We start from the raw sequence: 18,163 nt of genomic DNA, 5'->3' as shown, positions 1-18,163 counted from the left end.
GTTGAGCTCTTGCTGTGATCAACAAATATCTTGGGTTTGATATGTGGATGTGAGCAGTGCCATTGCAATGCTCTCAGATATCCCCCACCAGCCTCCAACCCAACTCCAGATGGGTACAGATCTCTCATAGGACCCCTATCTCCTAGCCCTGTCCAGGTATCTCACATAGCCTCCCAAAGGGCACTGGATACCTATAGTTTGGTACCTAACCCGAATTTAACTCTAATGGGAGTTTGGCACCTGGCTAACATACAGATATCTGCATATAGACATATAAATGTAGGTATCTTAAGATGTGATTCAGCCTCCTTGGTCAATTATAGGAAGACTGTTGGGCACAGTGATGTATGTTTTGTAATTTATGGATAGCTTCTATGCTGCTGAAGTTAATCAAAATTATGCAGAGCAACTAGAGTGACAGGAAATTATTTGTGAAAGTGAGATTTGAATTATTCTTCATTACTAAAGGGTACAAATACCTTAGAGTTGCAGGTGTTTGGATAAGGGCCCCATTTCTCCAGCTCTGTCCAGGGTTTGGTGATGGCATCCTGACATGCAAAGATCTCACAGAAACCTTCCAAACTTCAGTGAAATTCCAGGTTTTCCCTCCCCATTTAATTTAATTTAATTTAATTTAATTTCCTCCTCCTTTTAGTCTCAGAGATGTGGTGGAGAAGAGGGCGAGGAGGCAGTTATGGCAATCCTGGGAAAGCTGGCAATTCCCTGGCACTGATAAGGAGCAGGGCAAGCGGAGTTTGCCTGGTAGAGTCAGGGCAGTGTTTATTTTTTAGAAGCATGAAAGAGTGATTTTCTGATCATATGGTTTGGGGAATGTGACTTGTGCTTCCCAGTCTCCTGAAAGTGCTGCAAAGTCTGGTCTGTGTTGCAGGTTTTGTGGGATGCATCCCAGCGGGTCTTTGTGCTGTGGTTGTTCCCATTAAGCCGTTTCCCTGAAGACGAGCTGAGTCAGTCTGCTCCTTCTAAGTGCCTGTGTTGCATTCAGTGGTCACATTGCTCCTCCTTTCCACGCTGTGGTGTTTTACAGGCAGGGACCCGCAGTACAGAAAACAAAAGCAGCTTCCCACTGACCAGTAACACACCGATGCAAAACCAGGAATGACTGGGACTGCCAGTCCAGCGTGTCGGCCCTGCAGCGGTGCTCCTCACTCTCTTAGGATAGCAGCACATCAGGCACAGCTGAACAGTGTGGTGACATTGCTCATTCTATCTGCTGGCCTTTAAGAACACAGATTGCACAGAGAAAACCAGCCAAATTGCTTTGTCTCAATAGCAGAGAAATTAAAAATAGCCAGTGGGTAGCAACGCTCTGTGATAATGTTCTGTGTTTCAAAATTTTTGTTTACATCATAATGAAAGGAAAAAAAATCTCCAAACCTTTGGACATTTCCTTGCTGATCCCAATTGCTTAAATATTCATTTACAAAGTGAAAAAAAGGGGTTTCAATATGAGTTTCTTCACTAAGGGAACCTTGAAACTCAGAAATCCTCTGCCAAAACTATACTAAAGCTGATATGTATCCACAGAATATTCAGGCTTTCAACTAAGCGGTATGTCTTCATGGAAATGTGTTTTGTCAAATGTTCCCACCAGTTCTAATTGAAACTTGTTCCTTCATCAAGATGCAAACATTTTCTTTTGACAGCATTCAGATATAGGGTATGATGATATAAACCCATATTTAAGTAGAATGCCTCAAAAAAATAAAAAAAAAGTTTTGTCAGTATTGAAATGAAATCAGAAAGTCGTTTCTCCCTTTTCTGCCAAATGCCATGGAAATGGAGATGTTACCACAAATATTTCCACTTTGACAAAATGGTGAGTCTTTGACAGAAACTCATGCTACCAAAATTGTTGTGACTGGGTCTACTAATGACAGCAGAGCAGGACCATAGAAAAATCTGTACAAACCCTGGAGGTCCCCGTGTACACTCCCTCTCTGCCATCAGCTGTCGTTGATATTGGGCTTTCACCAAATAGCAGCAGCGCCGAGCCCGACATCCAAATCACAGCTCCAAAGGCACATGTGGAGTTGCCCAGAAGTAAAGACAGTGCAGATGGGTGGTGATTATACACCAGTTTGCAAATGCTTCAGACTTGCAGGGGACTGCAGGGAGCCGTGAGTGTATCCGGGCTGTCAAGGGTGTAGCTAGTGACAGCCACGTATTGGTGTTTCAGAGCTGGTGTCTGTAACAGTGCGGCCAGCGTGTCAGCGGCACCGGGGAGTGGAGGTGACAGCGTGGAGTGGGGACAGTCACAGGGTGTCACACACCACACGCGGCTTCACTCTACTCCGCTAACAGGTGGATGGAAATGGGACATGACAAAGTATTTGTGAGTCATCGTCTGTTAGGGTGAGGGGGCCATAATAAATACCTTGCCCTGCAGGGAGTCTGCATGCAACTCAGAGAGGTAACATCACCTGGCCTGTGTCTTTCCAGAGAGGGAAACTGCTTTAGCTTTGGGTGACAGTATGAGGCCAGGGTCTGATCTCCAGCATCTATTCCAAACCATCGGTTGACCCTTCCTAACTAATCCCTGAAGAGATGGGGAGAAAACCTCCCAGACACAGTCTGTTCTTCCCAAGGAGGGGAGAAAGGTCTCTGTTTCTGGACATGGGGACTTTTGAAAATCATAATCATCATAAAAAGATAAAATCACTAAGGTAGGAAGGGACCTCAGGAGGCTTCTAGTCCATCTTCTGCTGCAAGAAGGATTGACACTGAATTCAAACCAGGTTGTGCAGGCTTGCTCCAGGCAGGTCAAACCTCCAGAGACAGAAACTGCACAGCCTGTCCCCTGTTCCAATGCTTTGCAGTCCTCATGGGGAAGTATTTTTTTTTTAAATCTGGTCAAAAACATCCCTTCTAAAATTTATGATGATTATATTTTGTTCTCCTGACATGCATCTCCATAAGGAGCCTGGATCCTATCTTCTTGGTAACATCCTCACAGGTACTGGGCAGGTCCCTGAAGCCTTCTTGTCTCCCAGCTGAACAGGGCCAGTTACTCCACCTCTTTTCATATTATACGGGATCAAGCCCCTTGACCATCTTGAGGCCTCCACTGCATTTGCTCTGGTTGATCAAAGTCTGGGGGGCCCAAAACTGGGCACAATATTTTAAATATGATCTAATGAATACTGAATAAAAGGGAGTAATAATATCCTTGGTTCTACTGGCTATACTCCTGTTAACAGAGCCCAGGATGCCGTTAGCTTTCAACGCTGCCAGGGCACACTGCTGACTCATTTTTATTCTACTGTGCACCAAACTCCCAGCTCCTAGTTAGCAGAACCATCCAGTCAGCCTCCAGCCCATACCAGTGGAAGGGTGACGGTATCCCAAGTGCAGGACTTCGCCTTTGTCTTTGTTTCATGAGGTTCCTGTTGGCCCATTCCTCTGACCTGTCCAGGTTCCTCTGAATAGTGGCCCTGCTGCTGAGCATATCCACTGCTCCCTCATAGTTGGTGTCATCTGCAAACCTGATGAGAGTCTCTTCCTCTGAATCATTAATAATGATATTAAACAGGAAAAAGAAAGACCCCTAGGGAACTCCACGTATAACTGGCCTCCAGGTAGAGTATACACCTCAGTCTTTGAACCCAATGGTCCAGACAGCTTTTCAAAATGAGACATTCCACACCTCTGCCTCATACAAAGACTTTCTATCCACCATGGATATGGAGGCGTGGAGAGATGAATGACTCTGTCTTGAGCTGAGACCTTTGAGCGAATATTGATTGGTACCGAGGTTCTATCGCTGTCTGCCAAAGCACCACCCTTCTGCAAAGAGAAATGGAAACCTCACGAGAAGTTTGTGTCTGATCAGAAGCTCAGTACTGGAGAAAATGGCATAGCTGCTCTATGCTACAGTGATTTCTAAGCAACCAGGGCCTGTGTGAGAATTAGCTCTATCCTGGGCTATGCCTTTCTTTACAAAATCCTCAAGTAAGGAAGATCTGATTGTTTTTTTACTATTGCAATAAATCTGAAAGCACTGTATAATTACCTGTCAGAGGCTCACAGAAGTTGCATAACTTCTCAGGCTTCGGAGGATGTAAAGATGATTTTGCAAAGATGATTTATGGAGGAAAGTTATCAACAAATGATAATAATAAACTGTAATTACAATGTATATTAGATAAAAAATCCCTGCTCACTAAATTAAGGGGGGGCGGGGGGGCAGGGGAAGCTGCAGTCATTGCATAGCTGTCCTGAGCTCCTGCCATGTTAGCAGCAGGGTATGAAAGTGTCGGTTGTCAAGTGGCTGTGCTCTCTTAATGCTTGTGTTTGTCACGGCATGCTTCAAAAGTGCAGGTGGACAGCATGGCCCAGAGGACTGCAGGCTGCAGAAGATGCAGCCGGGTTTAGTCTGCATCTATTTGGCTATTATTGAGATCCTGCTGCTGCTTTGTGGACCACCTTAGGGCAAAACAGAGCAAAATCTCAGGTACTGCACATTAAGTAAGTGTGCTGAAGTCAGTGGAGCTGAACTGCTGGTCATCAGTGTTTGATTCAGACTAACAATTTAGAGCAACATTTTCACTTATATGAGTGCTCTTATTCTCTTTTTTCTTTTCTTTTTTGGTATTTTTTGTATTTTTAATTACAAGGGCTATTAAATTTTATGAATATAGTATCTTTGCTCCTTGAGTTCATGTTAATTCACTTGAAAACCTATTAGTGATGGAAGAATCTCTAAAGGTTTTCTCATTCCAGTAAATACTTGGAAGAAATCCAAATAAAAACTGTAGTCTCAAGTTCCTTAAATGTGTGAAAAGTGCAAAACCAGGTTTCCATCTGACCTTGGCTTTCGATTATCTGCTGACCCCAAACTCAGTCCTCCCAAATTTCCCAGAAGAGTCAGTTTAATGGCTGGGACTATGGCTATCTCATAGGCTTTTGAGTATTTCCACTTTGGCCATGGAGGAGGAACTTCACAAAGTGTCTTTATCATCCTATGGCTTGACATAAGGAGCAGAGCGTTCCTAAGCCTTGAACTGCCCCTGACACAGGTGGATCTGGCTAAGCTGGCTTTCTAACAGATTTGGACAGTCCTGATTGATTGCTCAGATAAAAGGAAGAATTAAAAGAAACAAGCCTTTGAATGTTATCAGACTTTTTATCAAGATTTTCAAGAAAGGACTCCTCATATAGGTAACCTCAGTGACATTGATATCCAAATGAGTTCATCCAGGTCTTTACCTGGGCTATTAAGTCCTGCTCATCATGTTGCCTGGGTGTTTCCTCCCATGAGACTTTCCTCCAGCTTGTTTATTTGCGGGGAGTGGGTGGTGGGTGGGGGTGGACAGTGGACATGGAGGCTGCAGCAACACAGTTTGAAAGCCACAGGGTTTCACATCATGACAAAACTCCTGCATTTACTGCAGTCACTGAAGACCTGTCGCTTTGTTCATGCTTAATACAGAGCAACCTGCTGCAGCCTTTACTGAACAGAGACTTTAATAAACTGAGATGTCAGGGAAGAAGCAAATCCAGCTCTTGGGGAGTTGTGCAAACCTGGCGTTATTGTGTCCACTGCCGCTTTCTATGGGGGCCTGGCGGGATTTTTCAAAGCGCTGATGTCTATGCATGTGTTTGCATTGCTGCAACAGTTGGCCGGAACACTAAGACAAGCCACTTATTCCCAATAAAGCTAGCAAGGAGTGTGTCACATGGAGAGGGCTCTGAAGCAGAGGCATAAGGAAGGCATCATGGGGTAATTGCTAATTTTTCTCTTGAGTTCATTGATTTTCCTGTGTGAGCAGTGGCACATGCAGGTAAGCTGGCAGTCACTGTGTTCCCCAGCAATGTAGGCCAACTGGACAAGGTGACACTCTGTCATCTTCCATGGAGTGACACCACAGTGAACATGAATAACAGTGTATAATCAGGACGCTGACAGTCATGTGACCAACTGGCAATCAAAGTGGAAAAATTGCAATCCAAAGCCAACTGGTGATGGTCTCTAACTACAGTATGAGCAGACAGTCATGCCAAGGAAATGTACGTGAGAAGGCAAGGGCTTTTAAATCTTTCCTTCTTAAGTCTTTATTTGCTTTAAGTCTTCTAAGGCAAGTAAAGATATTTGCTAAATAGCCTACCTAGAGACAACAGAAGGGCGAACGCAGAGCCCCCAGCTACTGTTCTTGACCTGCAGGAAGCTTTACACAGGATCCAGTTTCTGTCTTTGGCCCCATCAGTCAAAAGGTCACTACTATCTGTGCTGAGGAACCCCCAAGCATTTTGGAGAGGCTTTTACCTTCTGTCTAGATCCAGCAGGAAATTTCCAAAGCTGTAGAGCAAAGGAAGCAGCTTCTCTCACGCTTTTCCAGCATGCTCCTTCCTCGGCGGGATGTTTCCTGAGACAGAAAGAAAGGCGGTGCTGGAGCTTTATTTCAGTGTTGGATCTGTTGGGAAACTAACCCAGGGCAGTCACTGGGCTCCACCAGGGCTGTCAGAGAAGAATACAAGAGAGATGGTTTTTCTCCAGGACTAGACACACAGTAGTTGGTTGGCTTCTGCTTGATGAGAGCCCTGGCATTGCCTCAGGACTGAGTACAGAGGTCGGACCGCTGCAGCTGTGCCTGTGGGATGGACCGCCCAGGTCTCAACCCCTTTTTGGTGGCAAGAAAGCTGATTGTGCATTCTCTCTAAACACCTTACAAAGCCAATCCATGAGGCAAGTGACTTCCTAGCACTAACAAGAGCCCCGTGTGTTCTCACTGACATACTGTGCTAGACACAGCCCAGCAACAAATACTGCCTATATTGCTATTCAAGTAAAATGCTTCCAGAGCCACTGAGCTGTCAGCTCTCCTGCCCACTGCACACAAGTAGTGCTGAGGGCTCTGTGGCAATGGTTACTGAAAAAGCCTCCTACCCTCCTGTGCTTTATTATGCGGGGGAAGTGCCTGCCGGCAGCAGCTCCTGATTTTCCCAGTCACCTTCAGGGATTCACATGTGTAATAAGGATGGAGGAAAGTTGCTGCTGCTCATTGTCAGACACCATCTGGAGCCAACCACGGGGAGAAGGTTTGGAAGCAGATAAGCCTTGCATTTGGGGTTTTGCTTTGATGAGGTGGACAAGAAGAAAACAGTTGTTAGTGTATATGAAGCTAGAAATAGGCAGATCTAAAACATCAGCAGTTTGGGAAAACTCTCAGGAAAGAAAGTCAGCTGTATGAGTTGTCTATAAAGTGAGGCAGGACAGATAAGAGGGATGAGTGGAATTACCTGTATGAATTTAGCTTTGGGAACTAACTGTTGTGAATGTGGCTAAATTAGGATATGCTCCTGCTTGGAATCTGAGTTCTGGTTTCGTTTTCTGTGTGACACCATGTGGCATGTCAGGAGGCTGGTCTTGTGTACCGGGAAGAGTTGGAGCTCAGATGTTAGGTGAGATGATAGATATTCCAGGACACACAGAGTGCTATATCATTTGAGAGCAGTTTGAGGTATGCATGGATGTAACCAGAGTTGGATTTCAAGAACTCGTTGCCCATAGCAGATTCTGGTGTTCAAAGGAGATGTGTCCTTTAATGAAAAGCTTGGAGAGTTTGTCTAGTGTTGACTGACAGTCATCACAGCTCTCTCTGTGCATCAGAGTGGTCCTGCTGGGACATGGCACTAAGGCAGGAGGTGACAGTATCAGAATATGTCCTCCCTGGGGCAAGAGTGCTCTTTGAGGCTGGTTACTGGCAGCAGAAGCTAGCCCAGTATCACTAGTCCACACAAGACACCAGAGCACAACAGGATGCTCCATGCCATTGGCATACATCCCAACACCTCTCTTCAGATCATGTTTTACCTTGCTGCCTACAGATGCCCCTGGCAACAAGAGGCCATTGGGATCTTGAGCTAATCCAGTCTGCAAAATAGACTTAGGTTCAAGATTTTAAAAGGAAAACCTAAATGCACAGTTTCATTTCAGACGAGACAAAAATATTGGCTGAGCCACAGAGATCTTTTCTTTTCTTTTCTTTTCTTTTCTTTTCTTTTCTTTTCTTTTCTTTTCTTTTCTTTTCTTTTCTTTTCTTTTCTTTTCTTTTCTTTTCTTTTCTTTTCTTTTCTTTTCTTTTCTTTTCTTTTCTTTTCTTTTCTTTTCTTTTCTTTTCTTTTCTTTTCTTTTCTTTTCTTTTCTTTTCTTTTCTTTTCTTTTCTTTTCTTTTCTTTTCTTTTCTTTTCTTTTCTTTTCTTTTCTTTTCTTTTCTTTTCTTTTCTTTTCTTTTCTTTTCTTTTCTTTTCTTTTCTTTTCTTTTCTTTTCTTTTCTTTTCTTTTCTTTTCTTTTCTTTCTTTCCTTGCCTTTCCTTGCCTTTCCTTGCCTTGCCTTGCCTTGCCTTGCCTTGCCTTGCCTTGCCTTGCCTTGCCTTGCCTTGCCTTTCATCTCTTAGCAAAGAAAAATTTGTTTGGATTTATCTTGCTTTGGTGGGGCTGGGAGTAATTATTTATTAGTGCAATTGGTTTTGGTTTGATCAATGAACTGTAAAATGAATGCCTTGCAGGGCTCTAGCTGGCCATTTTTTGTATCACAGCCAGCCTGCACCTCCAGCTGCATCCCTGTCCCAGGAGCAGGAAGGTCTGCGAGGTAGGGGTCTTGGATGCATTAATTCCTTTTTCAGAAGTCTGTATCTGAACAGGTAGAAAGCATCACAGGAAAAGTGTCACTAAATCTGCATTAACTACACTTTTTGGTGAATTATGATAATATTTTTAAGCCTTTATGATAGCCCTACCTGGAGCTATCATAAAGCAGTAAAGAAGCCATAAATGTGATAACAAAGAATTCTTTCCCGACATGCAGCCAGGCTGATTTTACAGCTACAATTCACGTTAAGTGTGCATTCATTAAATTATTCAGAGATGATAATGTCTCCTCTTCATAATCCTTAATCACCATGCCAATATGATTCTGCTTACACTGGCTAAAGAGTAGCTGAGGGAGAAATGCATTTTGGCAGGGCAAGGATCACTAACACTTCACAGTAATGGTAGATTAATTAGTGACAGATGATGATGGAGTGTGTATCAGGGTAAACACAGCTTCTACCTCAGCACTGCAAGGACTCATCATGGTCAGCATTGTAACAAGAAACACCTCAATGCCTTACATCAGAAGACAGACGCACTCCCTGTTCCCCTCTGCATATCTCCAATATAATAAAACATTTATAGAGGATAGAGAAGAAGCTCTGTTGCCAAAAAGTCATTGGGTCAGAAGAGACTTTTGATAGAAAATAGTATGTTTCTATGAGGAATACATATATTCCCGTGATCAACACTTCCAATGCATCCACCCTGCTGCATGACTTACGCCCATCACTGTTCTGCTTCATCTGTCCTGCCCAGGAAAGATGAATGGTAGTGGATCAGTGGGTGACAGGTAGCCCGTGCTCCTGTGACTGTCATATGCCACACACTGCGGTGTGATCTTCTCCAGAGTTACAGGTCTATCTCCTTGGTCTCCCTTGTCTCTCTGGAGGGGTCGTAACAAATGCTGTGCTTGACTGAAGATCACATGTGCTCCATCTAAACCATATGGTCACACTGTCTTATCCACCTTCACTCACACCTGCCTCATCCTTTCCTAGACTCTTATATGTGAATTTTGGCTAAACGTTTTACTTGCTGGTCTAATACTAATTCTGGACCTCTCCATAGCAGGATTCATGGCTTAGCCTTGCATTTGAAGGACAATAGTTCTATGAACTCTGCAAGAAAAACTGATCCCAGACCTCAGTCTAAGTTGTGAACTTGGAAATCAGAAACGTGGGCCTTGCAGATCAAATTACTGCTGGTGAAGAAATCAATGAGATCAATTGTGGTGACTCTAAAGGGTACTGTCAATTTTTCCATGGTGGCACCAGTCCTGGAGTCATGGTCCTGGAGTGAGAACAAAGGTTTAAATCCATTCTCAGGAATCTGCACGTGGACACCAGTAGCCTGTTCCCAAAGTGTGAGCAACTGGGGCTGAAAGGAGACTGTTCATTCTGGCAGCAGGTCTTTCCAAAGCACTTGCAATGCAATCATCAGTGGTGTAACAGCTCTGCAAGGACTGCTTGTGTTTGCATGTTCAAGAGGGAAAGTGCCTTATATATGTCTTAGGATGGAGTGGCAAGTCTATCCGTGACCTTCCTGTGTGTGTTTTAACCTAACTGCTGTGTCCTTGTCTTGAGCATCCAATAACCCATCCCTCCTTAATTAGGTACTTATGTTTCCTGCACCACCATGACTGGGATAGGTGCATTTGAAAGCCATCTGGAGAAGATCCTGTCTCCCTAGGTGGATAGGATGTGTTTGCATAGCACCTCTCCCCACTGACCAGTAAGGAATAGATGCACTTTTCTTAGAAGGACAGGGTTCCTCTGCTACCTTTTGTAACAGTGTCCAGTTTTGTTTTCTTTTTTTAATCAAGGCTCTAGCTTTCGGGTAATCAAAATGCACATCATCATTCAGATCCTGACCAGAAGTCTCAAACCCCAGTCCTGCAAGGGCTAACCAAGACACTACTCCAGTGAGTAAAACTCCCCTTTTCTACGAAAGGTCATGAGAAACCTTTCTCTCCAGCATGCACAAGTATGGCAAGAACCAGGGGCTGAATGTCAGACACAAGTAAATCTGGACCAGAAATAAGGTGCAAACATTAATATGTCCCCTGGAAGAACCCTCCAATACCCTGTCCTTGGTGTACCTGCCTGAACAATCCTTTCCCTTTGAGACATCTTGTACAGGTCTCTGTGCTTCAGTACCAGCAGCCCTGTTAGAGCATGTCACCAGGAATCCAGAGCTCTTTTTAGTTTCATGATAAATGGAAAACCTTGAGTTTCAGCTTAAAAAAAAATATTAAAAAACGCCCTGCAGGAAATGTCTTTCTTGGGGCCTCATTACTCTCCACGCTGATTGCCTGCAGGAACATCACTCACCTTTTAATGAAATCCAAAGGGAGGAATGTGTTCTGCTTGGGAGCAAATCACATGTGGTTTCCATCTGGCCTTACAAGTGAGCTGCAGAGTGCGTTCGCTGGTTGCACTGAGAAGCAAGTTAATTATGAAGCCCCCTGGTAAGCATTGATTTTTCTTAGTGTGGAACAAAGGGTTCCTCACCCTCCCACCCCGTTCAGCATACCCATCAGAGGGCTTGATGGGGCACCCACACCTCACTCCTCTTTAGCACATGATTAAATGTCCTATATGTCATCCTATTTTTTCCTGGTAAGAAAGCATGAAGCTTGCTATACTCTTTTATGAAAGACTGAAATCCAGCAGCGGATGTTGGTAACATTTCCAACGGGAATGGTCAGCAGTAAAGCGCTTGTCAGAGTGGGGCAGGACAATGCTGTCAACAAGTGTGTGCATAAACGATCTTGCACTCTCTGTGGCATTTCCTTGGCTGGAATCCACGAAGTCTCTTTCAGGACCTGTTAGGAATTTTCTGTCAAGTGCTTTTCCGCTGGGAGATGTTATTCCAATACCTGCTTTCATTTTTCTGAAAAGACATTCAGTTTTCCCTTGGACTGGAGGTAGACTATTTGATCTATATGAGATTATTTAATTTCTTTATTCCGACTGAAACGCTTTGTGTCAAATTAGTTCAGAATCCTGTCAAACAGCATTTCTCTGCTGCTTGCTGTCTGACAGGAGCTGCTCTGTACCAAATCCCCAACTCCCCCTGCGGACTGGGTTTTCAGAAAGCCCCCCTCACCTTGAACATGCCATGGTCTGTGCTGTACAGGGACCAGAGGAGCCATGACTGATGACCAGGAGCCACAGTCAGGCTGGCGGGCAGGGGAAAGGGGAAACAGGTTATCAGTCCCCATGAAACAATGTTGTATGAGTTTACTTGAAGCCTGATTTTACTTGAGGCTGATCATTTCCATAGGCAAGAGTGACATTTTCCAACTTCAGGCGTGGCAAAATTGTCAGCTGTGATCCCATGACTTAAAGCACCGGCAAAGGATGCTCTGGAATTGCCGGGGCCCTGGGATGGTGGTAATTAAGCAGGTGGTTGTCCTGGGCTGCTGCTGTTCAGGAGGTACTGTGTGGATTTTGCTGAAAATCGACACAGGAAATTTCAGACTGTCTTAGGAAAGGGATTTGAGCTGTAATCTTTCCTAGTGTGGAATCTAAGAGAGCTTAAAGCTATTCTCACGGTATATATGTAAAGGTCTTTGGTCACATCTCCCGGTAATGCAGTGGAAATGCAGTTTTCTGCCCTGCCTTATTTCCTTGTGTTTGAGAGGGTAAAAAGCAGTTGGTTCACAGAAGACCAAAACTTGGACTGCTCTGGAAAGGAGGTTGTGTGCTCTTCCACCGAGCACTCCCAGCCTCTGGGCTTTCTGCAGAGTCTTTGTTTATATTATTAGCTATGATTCTTCCCTGTGTATGATACAGGCTACATCAAGGGACACAGCCATCAGGGTACAAAGCTGAACCTCCTGCATGCGCCTACTGGGACCTAAAGATCTTTCTCCCTTTATCTGAGATACTAAAGATGAGACCCAGCTCTTCTCCCAAGCACAGATACATTTCTGCCATTCCACATACCACAGAGAGGTCTGAAACCCTGGGCAGGATCCCAGTGTACCCAGCAGTTTGTCAAGTGTTTGATTTTTGTGTTAGAGGTGGGTTTAATTCCTGAACTTGGTCTGTCAAATAAGAGCTTGGGTTAGATGTAGTGCTGCGGTCACCTGTAATTTTGCCTCATGCATTTGATGCAGTTGCAACTTATTGGAATAAATGAGCTGAAACTCAGCTTGGGTCCTGCATCCCCCTTTGCAAACTGGTCCTTGGGGGAAACTGAAGCTCAAAATGAAATTTCAGGATCTCTGAGCCCTCCATGAGTGGTTGTCAGAATTGATTCACTGGCTTTGATTTACAGATGGAGGAAGCAGCATCCAGGTATTTTTTTCTGTTTGATTTAATGTCACTCTGTCAGTAACTGATCTCAGCTGAATTATAATCAAACAGAAATGAGTGTGTCTAGACGGGGTTTTGCATAGTTTAACAACATACTTCCACTTAATTTGGTGCTGGTTTATGCATGGACCCACAAGGAAGACAGGCACAAACAATTCTTTCCATCAGAAGTGGCATTGGACCAAATGTCCTCACATTGCAAAAATCCTAGAGAATGAGCACCTCACCAAAAGCAGAACCTGCTTTGGACCTCTGGCACCAGAAAAGGTAACTGGAGAGACAGCAAAGAGCTGGACAGGTGACACTGAACTGTGCCTCGTCAGTCTCTCACATTAAATAGGGGGAGCTTCTGTAATGGACTGTGACAGTGGCCTCTCACAAGAGTGAAGATGCTCACCTGCTGAGGCAGAGGAAAGTTTCGCGTTGACCTGGGTGGACATTGGCCGCCTTGCCCTTTACACTAGGTAGTAGTGACTCTTCTCCAAGGAGGACACAGATCCTTGCTTTATTCTTGCCTCAACCTCAGATCGGGAGGGAGGAGACAGGGCCTAGCAAGCAAAGAAATAAATAACATACACATTTAATAAAGTATAATCAAAATCATCTGCCAGTGGAGCATGCTAATTAACTTAATGAGATTTCTTGGAATGAGAAAATATTACTTATTTCATTAACTGCATGACAATTGTGCTCCTAAATGAATCAAGAAATAAATCTAAGAATTAAGATGTAAAAAATAAAATGTTCATAAAATAACCACTGCCAGAAAAGTGCTTTAACCCAGGAAATCAGGTTAGGTTTAATATCCAGTAATATTTTATGAAAGAAATGACATGAAGCATCTGGAATGTGATTGCTTGCTTCTGAGAAAGCTGTGGAGAACTTCTCGCCCCGTGTCCCCCAGGGTCCCAACACTAAGGATTTCTTCTGTAGCAGTCGGACCACGAGCTGAACCTGGGCCCTGTGAGGGGAACAGCAGGGGTGATGGCTCACAATGCAGGGCATCTTACGGCACTTACAGCAACAGTGCTTTTGCGCTTGTGACTATCAACAGCACCGTTGTCTTCCTCACTGGGGTGAGGGGTGTGAGCAAAGAGCTGAGGACATGGCTTAGGGCAGGGCTGTTTCAACAGACTTGGTCCTCTGGGACCTGCCATGTAGGTCTCCAGAGATGCTTGTGGAGTTGTCAGTGGTTCAAATACCTCCTTTCCTGGACTACAGTTGATATATGGAGATGGGTTAGTTTGCTTTGCCAGTGGAGAGCAGAAAGAGTTGCTAGGTTTGGGATTCATCTGGTAGGCTAGTAGAATTTGATTAATAATAGGAAAATTACTCCGTGAATAATGGGCATATTGGATGAATAATCTCTTGGCAAACAATATCTGATCTGCTTGAGCTGTCAGCAAGGGACATGTGCTGCCTGCGTATGCTGTGGGAAGGCATGGGGTAGTATGCAGCTTCAAATTTAAGCTTTGTTAAACAAAGCCAAACAAAACCCATATGGTTTATGAATAGAGAAGGTTTTCATCCTGTTAAAAAAATGCAAACGTGTAATTAATAGTTATGTTGAGCTGCCGGGTGAGAAAGTGAGTTAAAATGAAACTGAACAATCTGATTTCACTCTGTAATGGGACTAAAAGGAAAAATGCAAACAAACAAGGTCAGGACCTGTACTTTAAGACATCAGAAGGTGCAGAACATCAGTCACCTCCCCTCACCTCCAAAAATATGGTACCAGTGATGGAAGTCCCCAGAGCATTTCTGTGCTGTTTGAGCATGGCCCAGGGGCCATGGAAAGGCATGGGGAAAGGCATAGTCCACGGGGCTTCACCCCACACACGCTCCACGGAGGGAGGTCTGAGCATCCCCCAAACTGCCCCAGAACACGGAGCACTGTCTGAAAGCAAACTGGAAGTGTTACAGTGAGAGCTCACAGACATGGGGAACCTAATTCCTGTGTGAAATGCACAGCCTTTAATGTGGCTGGGGAATGGACCCGACGGGATTTACTGAGCATATCTGCACTGCAGGCTGAATCAGTGCCTGCTGTCCAGAGGAGCCCGCTCTGCTCTCCTCCACCCCGAGTCTGCTTCTGAGCTGGCAGCTCATTGCACACACACAGGGTCACACCCGGACAAGTTGAAGCCATCTCCCCGTCTCGCTGCCTGTCTGCTTCATACTCTGTATGTGGCTGAACAGAAAAACAAAGAAAAGGCTCGAGTGCAGGAACTCCTCCTCTGGCATTGCCCTCATTGCTTGAGCCTCCCCCATCTCCCCGCTCCCTTCTGGTTTTCTGCAGATGCTGTGTCACGTATCACTCTGCTTGGTGTTTAACCCTTTCCCACCGATTCCTGAAAGCTGCCGTTGTACAGCTACCTTGACTATGCCAAGCCAGGGTAAGCAAACATTTATTTCAGTTGCTTGTAACTTAAAGAAAAGAAGCAGGATCTTTGCTGGAGGGCAGGAATACGGGGTGGGGATGGGGTGGACTAAATTGATCCTAAAAATATGCATGTCAGCAGTACCGGGACAAAAAGGGCCGGTTTGGGGCTCTTAGGAATGTACACCGCGGTGATGCGCTGTTAAAGTGGCATCATGTTTGGGGGTGGGTCAAACTGGTTTCCAGGCCGGAATCACAGCCAAATTCTGTCTTTTCTTTAACAGAGTCTGGGGAATTGAGAAAGCGCTCACCAGTGTCCCCAGCCCCCAGCCCACTGCTGTGAGCCTGTGGGCTGACATCTGAGGACATAAGATGAGATCACGGCACCACAGCATGGTCAACTCTCCCTGGCTCCTCCATCAACTGAGGCCCCATATCTTCTGCAAAGTTCATTTCCATTCCCGATCATCCTTTCTGGATGTGTCTCCAGCACAAACTCTGTGCAAGCACTGAGGCCTTCAGCCAGTGCTCTACCAGATCCCACAGTAGAGGCAGAGCTGGAATTACACCTGTGAGTCAGAGGACAGTTCCAGATATGGGTGAACTTTAGTGCCCCCATTTCTGCTGAGCCTGTCTGCATCAATGGCTTCAATTTCTCTGCTGCACATTGTACTCCTTAAATGATAGTGATGAGTTTCATCCCACACTGCATTTTCTATGAACTGCTCTGGGTAATGTACACTTTGAAAATGATAGCCAGCAGCTGCAGTGTTTCTTTGGTCCCCTGAGATCCCTGTTTGTTTAATAAACTTGTATTTTTCTGAACAGCACAGCCCATTGTGAAGGTAATCTTAAAGGGGAAAAATGCCTGTGAACAGAACTGTTTAAATATCAGAAAATACAAAGCATACTGAAACCCAAATGAGAGTCACCTGATGAAAAATCCACAAAGAGATTTTAATTAAAATTGATTACAACAGGCAAAAATAAACATCTAAAAAGTCAAGATTAAATCCTTCAATCAATACAGAACCTCACACTGATAGAGTACTCTTCCTCCTTTCCGACATTGGCCCAATCCCTTCTCCGGAGGCCCCTTGAAACATACAGGCAAAGAAAAAAAAGAGTTGATGCAGCAGATTTCACAGCCAGATGTAACCAAATGCCCTCACTCCACCAGTATCTCCTCGTGTCTATGATGTCTCAGCTCCATGGCATCAAAACACTTTCAGTTTAACTGAATCAATTCACAAAACGTCAGTGTCCTGGATCCCTTTCTTCTGATGTTCGCCTGCCACCTTGCCAGACTTCAAAGCACAGAAAATATTTGCTCCACCTGCATCCAAAGTGTTTCGATACCTTCACCGAGGGCTTCACCTGGCCTTCCCCTTGCTGAATGCACCCTCCACTGCCACCTTGCAGTGTGGGTAATTGGATTTCCTGTACCTTGAGTCTAAATGTTCTGCATATCAGTCACGCAACAGAAGACATGAGGTGGCCCCAAGTTACTGTTGGGCAGCAACATCCTATTGATAATAGTGTCCTCAAGAGAGACCCAAGTCCTGCTGTGTCCCAGCATGTCACCTGTGTCACAAAGCAGCTCTGAGGCTGCTTCTGGGTGAAACAGCTCTGCCAGGTTGCTGTCAGTGTGACCCTCCAGGCGGTGTTGTCCTGCTTCCTGGGCACTGGGATGCACAGGGGACCATGTGTTCTCCATGCAAAAACCTCAGTACCCTGAACTTGAGAGGCATGCGGCGTTCTGGTTTCAGGAAGGTTTGGAGGGCCACTCAGCCTCTCTCAGTGAAGATCAGCACACAGAGCAGCTTTGTGGACTTCAGGGGACTCAGAGCTTCTCCCTCACTATGCTGGTTCTACTGCCATCCTCTGGCAGCTGCTTTTACATGTTGCACTCTTCCTTTGGACAGCCCAGGCCAAGCTTCAGAAGAACAAGGAGGGCACTATTCTCTCTCCAACACACCAGTTTAGTTTTTCATATCTTCCTTTCCTAGCAGAGCCTCAGAGCTGAACAACTTGTCTCTGGCAGGCCAGGCTGAAAGGACATCTGGAGCATAATTCCCACCAGGTCTCTGCTCTCAGTGTCTTCAGGGAGGGGACCTGTCACTGAGCATCTTGGGTGGGGGACAGTGCCTGATAGATGGACAGACTTCTCTGACTCTATCGTTCAGATGCAGTTCCAACAGAGAGTCCGTTTAAAGTGCGGAGTGGGTGAGTGTAGAAATGCAAGCAAGAGACACCCTGCCCAGACCTACCTGGGACAAAGTGCCAAGGCTCCATTTTATGTAGTGGAGGTTTTATTTTGCATTTTTAAGTGAACAGCAAGGACTGAATTCCCAGTGTCTGACAAAATGGGATAATACCAGTTACAGACAAAGCAGTTATTCTGGTGCCAGGCATATTCCATTTCCACATATCGTGGTTTAACCTCAGCTGGCAACTGAGGCCCCGGTGGGATGGGGGAAAGAATCAGAAGAGTAAAAGTGAGAAAACTCGTGAGTTGAGATAAGAACAGTTTAATAATTGAAATAAAATAAAGTAAAATAGTAATAGTAATAATAATAATATTAATAATAGAATACACAAAGCACAAATACATTGATGCATGATGCAATTGCTCACCACTCGCCAACCGATGCCCAGCCAGGCCCTGAGCAGCGGTCCCCCCGGCCAGCTTTCTCCCAGTTTATATACTGAGCATGACATCACATGGTATGGAATATCCCTTTGGCCAATTTGGGTCAGCTGTCCTGGCTGTGTCCCCTCCCAGCTTCTCACTGGCAGGGCATGGGAAGCTGAAAAGTCCTTGACTAGTGTCAGCACTGCTCAGCA

Source organism: Pygoscelis adeliae, unplaced genomic scaffold, assembly GCF_000699105.1.
Source record: "Pygoscelis adeliae isolate BGI_AS28 unplaced genomic scaffold, ASM69910v1 Scaffold11, whole genome shotgun sequence".
In the NCBI taxonomy this organism is placed as follows: Eukaryota; Metazoa; Chordata; class Aves; order Sphenisciformes; family Spheniscidae; genus Pygoscelis; species Pygoscelis adeliae.
This window is presented reverse-complemented; position numbering follows the sequence as displayed.